We start from the raw sequence: 6000 nt of genomic DNA on the forward strand, positions 1-6000 counted from the left end.
GATGTGATAATTTAAAACTAGATAAAAATCAAAGATTTGTGTAGGAAGGCAAATATAACTAAGAAAGACCTTTAGAAAAAGTCAGCAGGCAAAAAGCAGTGCTAGTCATCCTTTTAAAATGTATCTGTATATCTATGTGTTTTCCTTCTCAGTTTTTTGAAGGCTTTCTTTCACTGTCATAAAACGTCTCCTCTGTGAATAGGAAAATCTGGAATTAATGACCATTTAAACATAAAATTAAATTAAAATTCTTGTTCTTAAAGCAGAGACTAAATTGTCTGGCATCTGTCACTTGAGGAGGGAAAAAGAAGTATTACAAGGGGAATAAATCTTAGTTACTCAGACTCTTTTACAAATCCTTTTTTTATTGATTAAACTTTTCTTGATAGAGGTTTAATTGTAGTACTCCTTGTGTTGTAACTGGTGGATATTTAATTGAAGTAATTCTCTAGATAATTTACAGGCATGGACATGCATTAATCATGCTGTTTAATTGTAATTTTAATTGTAGGTTGCCAAAACTTAACTTAGCTCAAAACCTACAGAAAAAGTGTGGTCAGATATGAAGCTTTTGGTTAATGTGAGAAAAAAGAGGAAAGGAATCGGTGGGAGAGGATTAAATTTTCTCAGAGCCAAAGCAATCACTCAGTGTACAGGTTTTACTTCCCTAGTGCTGGACTAATCCGCTTTTGCCAGAATCATGTTTTCATATTTTATCCTGAAGAGACTAGGGAAACTAAAAAAAACCACCCGTGGACATTCAGTTTAGATAGCTATTCAGGGTTTGAAAAAGTTATTCAGTCTAGATCAGTCTAAAGAGTGCACCACTAGGTTGACAGGTTCAGCTGTAGTGGTAGTCTCATTTATACTAGACAGGCATTTTCCATGGTTTAGGACAGGTTATTCTTCAACTAATGTTAGTGAGAGGCATGACTTCTGTGTCAGGTGGGAGGGAGACCTTATTCCAGCCAAGAACCCAGCACGTCAGTGCAGTGGATCCAGCTGTGAGGCGCACACTCCTGGACTGGGCTGGGGGGTCTCCTCACATGTTCCTGAGGAGTAGAGACTTTCCTGCAGTGGCTGAAGACCCTGTCTTTCCTGGGGCCAGGTAACAAACACCCAAGCCTGACTCTTTCGTGTTCCCATGACATGTAGCTATTGGCTGTTGCCATCACTGGTGCTCATTTTCTGTCACTCTGGAAGGCTCAGCGAGGAACAGGCTACTGCCCTGTTCTGCTAACCACTCTGTCTTGTCCTCACTCTCACAGGTTCTGTCTCCTTTCGTGTTGTCTTGAAACTGGTCAGCTTATTGGGCTGAAGGGAGGTGTGTGGGGCAGGAATGGCAGCAGCCTGGCTTGCATGGGCACAAGGAAAGCAAGAATTCTGTTAAATGTCATCATGACAATATGTTAAATATTTTCAAATGTAAATGTGTTTAGACAATAGGATCCTTCATGGAAAGAGCATGAAAACTGAGTGAATTGAGAGACAGACACTCTGTGTTTCCTCATGTCCAGTAAATAACAATGTTGATGATGATTTCAGCTATTTATGGACAAATCAATGGTCTAAGCAGGAAGGAGAATTCTTAACAGACCTGCAGGTTGTCACAATTTTTTGATGGTAGCTTATAATTGTATGCTAGGGAACAGTCCCAACCAGTGCTGGCCTATTGAAATTTATCTTCAGGTTCGTATTGGTAATTTGTTTGTTAAAATGATGTTGTTTTCCCACTTCCAATAGCCATGCAGGAAGAATGACAGAAAATGGGACCTCTCCAGATTTTCTCATTGGCAAGCCACCACATTATGTCAGTTTCTGGCCCAAAAGATCTCTCTAGTTCACTCTCATGCTGGCAGCTAATTAACTGGATGACAAAAAGTGGATAGGTGAGGTTGATAGGTTTCTCAGACTACAAGCCTACCCTACTGGGCTGGATGAGCTTTGAAATGTCTGTACCCAAAGCAGGTGTGCCCCGGCTGCTGCGGGGGATTTTTACTGAAGATGGCAGCACTTTCGTGTGTTTTCCCATTGGCAATGTTGTTTAAAAAAAGTATAAAATCTGAAAGGCATTTCCAAAATGTGAATAAATCTGTAGCCCTCTTTCAAGTGGTAGAGCACATGTGTAGGCATCTGATTCTATTGTTTCCCTTGGAAGAAAAAGCATTGCCCAAGGTCTCATTTGAAGTACTATTCTGGGAAACTTGCACCAGAAATAGTAGTGTCTCCTTTAGTTCTGCGTTCCATAAAAATCCCGCAACTTGAGTTTCCACAGAAGAAAAGGAAATCTTGATTCTTTCTCTTCTATATGGCTTTTTCTAAATCCGTACTGAATGTAGGCAGGGGTGAGGCCTTGCTGTAAAATTTGAAAGTGGAATTTGTGATGGGAATTCTTTTGAAAGAGAGAATTTTAAGTAGTGTGATTTTTTTTTTTTATTTTTTTTAATCTGAAATAAAATTATTACAATCCTAAATTATCTTGCCAATTTATCAATTTAATAATTCTAGTTTTCTGAATGTGGTATTCTGCACATCCTTTTAAATCTATGGCTAACTCTCATGGTCATCCTTCAAGACAGATAATCAATGTTCTAATTTTACAGATGGGGAAAAAGAAAACTGAACACTGAAGAGTTACTCAAATTCTTGTTTGTTTGTTTTGGGGGGTCGGGTGTTTTTTAGGCTTCTGCACGGCAAGCAGTCTAAGATGCTTTAATCAGGAACAGCTCTACTTTTCTGAGGCATAACAAAACTTTTTAGAATATGGGAAATAATGCAATACAAGAAAAACAGCTATTTGGCATCTGTTGTATGCTCAATATAAGGTACCTGTGACAAATTCTGTGTCTTTGGCATGTGGAGTAAGGGCTGAAGTTTACTCCACCAAGGGTCTTATCACCACTGGCTTCATGAGTCAGTGCTGCAGCACGAATACACTTCATCTTTCTAATTGCTAAAGGAATAGAAAGTTAATCAGTGAGTACCTGGGTAAGTTTTGCATGCAATTGAAATGCAAATACATTTTGGAGCTCTAGTTTTTAATTTTTTTCTGTTAGAAGCATTCATGTTTCTTGTGTGTTTTAGTGGAAGGTGCAGCCAGATGTTTGGGTTTTATCTTAATGCTGGATGAGCAACACCTAGAATCAGATCTCATCTGCTGTTCAGCTCCATCTTTCACAGTCCTCACACTAGACAAAAAGGCCGAGCCAGATGAGTCTTGGCTGGTGAGTTGCTTGATCAAAGCTATTTTGGCTTCTGAAACACTGAGATTTGGGCTAGCTTATGTTGAATTTTTCAAGATACCTCTCAGTTTTCCTGCCAACACTTTTTGTTCAGGAAGGTGTTGTGGACTGTAGATACTTCACCAACACAGAGGAAGCCTGGCCAGAGCATATTTGCATGGTGTTGTTGTAGACCTACCCTCTTTTTTGCTTTGCTGCAAAACTAAACAGATTTCTGTCCTGGAAATCTGAAGATGGTCTCACAGACTAAAGACAGATGATCTGTGCAGTGCTTTGCTATGCTTGCTTATTCAAATCTTTGTTGTCAAATCTGAATTTTCCATTTAATCCTGTTACTTACATTATGGGTATGCCAATTGGGTAAGGGGAACATGTTTTGCAACAGCCATTGATGAACATGAAAAGTCTTTCTATGTCATCCAGCAAAGAAAGTTGTCATCTGCTCGTGAGTAGTAAGAGATTGTTTTTAAAACCATCTTTGCATCGATACTTCCCTTTCTTACAGGTCAAAGGCATAAATACCTTATTATCACTTGCAGTTGAAAAACTGAAATAAAAAACGTTCAAGGAAGATCTTTCTTTGGCAAAAGTGGGATCTACTGTGTTAATTGCATGACGCATCTTTAAGGGGAACACAGTGAGTTCAGTATTAGTTGAATGTTGCATGGTTATATCACGAAATGCATCTGAGAGGACCATTTAATCTCTGCTGTAATTAAGGTATTAAGGTGTGGTGTCATCCCCCTCCTCCTTTATTTGAAAAGGACCAGTCTTCTCAACTGTAGTTTTACTTTTCTTTCATGATATGAACAGTCAGTAATCAGTGACTTCACAGTAGTTCCAGTGCAGGGGGCAGTATATCTTCCTTGTGAGACTGAACACTTCTATGTGATACCAGTTACACAAATACAAAAGGTTGTATTTTCCCATGTCTAAAAGAGGTAAAATTTGTAGAAGATCATGAAGTTCTCCTTCAAAGTTATAGGTAAGCACCTCTGTAGTTTCTCTTAGCTTACAGAGACCAGTGTATGTTAAGACTGATCAGATGTCCACATATATAAACAGGTTTCTGCATGCTGTATGAATGCTGTGACTTTGTATCTGGCGGCCAGATACATGTCCAGAAATAGTAGGAACCCAACTGGCTTTCTAAACCTAGTGCTGGCTTTCTGTAAATTATAAGCTATTGGAAAGTGTTTTGCAGTGCTGTGTGAGAAGCAATTGATAAAGGGTTTATTGCTGGTTTTATGCATTTCCCATGTTAAAACTTTACAAGATAAAACTAAAACCAAACATAATGAAAAGCTGAAACAAGAAAAATAAATTACTCCCTTTCCTGTACCTCAAGAGGTGTTTTTTGCTTGTTTCACTATATCAGTATTATTGGTCAGTTTTCTACCATGAATATTACAGGAACAGCCTAAGGACATATTTTCTTCTGTGTGTTCTGCAACCTCACCGTCATCAGTGCAAATGCATATATATTTATCAGAGAATGAATCAGACATAGCTAAGAAGTGAAATTTTCCTAATACATTATTTATTTAGATAATTCAATGTGTAGAAGAACCACATATTCAATTTATCTTTGACAGCCCTGAAAAGTCTGCCAAATATCTCTGTATAATTCCCAACAATCTAATATATTTTCATGATATTTGTTGAAAAAGAATGAGAGAAGGTGTTTCATCTTGTAAACAGGGCATATGGATTAACTCCTGGAGCAATGAATATTCTTGAGAAAAAGATGTGACAAACAGCTTCCATCTATTTTCACACAAACCATCTTAATTGTATAGAGGTGCCTTTCTTTGATGAGGATTGAGAGAGTGTTGTAACTGTTACTGAGTAGTGAGCCACAGTAATTTCCAGAAAGAATCATGGAATCACCGTTAGCAGTCACAGCTGGGTCAACTGGTAGAAAGTCTTCAAGAGCGGATGGTTGAAAAGTGCAGCAAGAACTTGGGTCAGAGAAATATAGTTCCCTATGTGTGACATTTGGCCAAGGAAACAATACAAAATGATGACCTCTGTAAAATAATATGGGCTTTTAAAGTTCAGGTAAGTCAACTGCTGTTCAGATCTCATAGTCAAGAATGTCTCTGTCAGCACCCAAAACTGAAGGAAGTTCAGGAGTGACTCACAGGAGACAATCCCCTCCATGTGATCACCAGCTCACCAGTTAGGTCACCTCATTCTCTGTGAGGCCTCTGAGTCAAGACCTTGCCTAGCCTGTGGCATTTTGCAAAACATCAGAAAGGACCATGATGCATTTTGAAAGGTGCAGATGTTCCTGCTGTTGGCAACTAATTTGATTTTGATCCCTAAGGGATGTTGGACCTGCTTTTGGATCAAGGGGTTTGCACACTTCAGTGCAGTCTTGCCCCACTGGATTATCTTCCGTTCAACAGGCTCTTTGTATTTATTTGTATTTAGTATGGTTTTTAATGAGAAGGGGGAAGATGTTTTCAGAGTGCAAAGTAATGAATAACATACAGTAGTTGTTGTTGAACTGCACAGCCAAAATCCAAATTTTGGGGCCAGATACCATATGCATAACTCTCTCATGCCTTCCCTTCCACACTCCTCCTCTCCTTCCCACCTCCACCCAGTACAGCATTTAATTCAGATATACAACAAGTTTGGCTAAAATAATATTGGGGAACTCTCCTTACTCCTCTCCTCACTCCTCTCCTCTTTCATCCTGGTTACACAAATAAATTGAATTCAGTCAGAGAGAGAGGAAAAAATAATCCTA

The 6000-nt window shown here is 38.8% G+C and overlaps 1 long non-coding RNA gene across 1 annotated transcript in view; it reads left to right on the forward strand.

Annotated features, from left to right (window-relative positions):
* Positions 1-2900, forward strand: part of LOC130606605 (uncharacterized) — a 44306-nt gene extending 41406 nt beyond the window's left edge. The window contains exon 3 of the long non-coding RNA XR_008974024.1: positions 2863-2900. This is a non-coding gene — a long non-coding RNA (uncharacterized LOC130606605). The remainder of the gene's footprint in view (positions 1-2862) is intronic.
* The last annotated feature ends 3100 nt before the right edge of the window (positions 2901-6000 follow it).

Source organism: Pezoporus wallicus, unplaced genomic scaffold (genome assembly GCF_028554395.1).
Source record: "Pezoporus wallicus isolate ANWC-B61680 ecotype Strahan unplaced genomic scaffold, APGP_CSIRO_Pwel_v1 contig_749, whole genome shotgun sequence".
NCBI lineage: Eukaryota > Metazoa > Chordata > Aves > Psittaciformes > Psittacidae > Pezoporus > Pezoporus wallicus.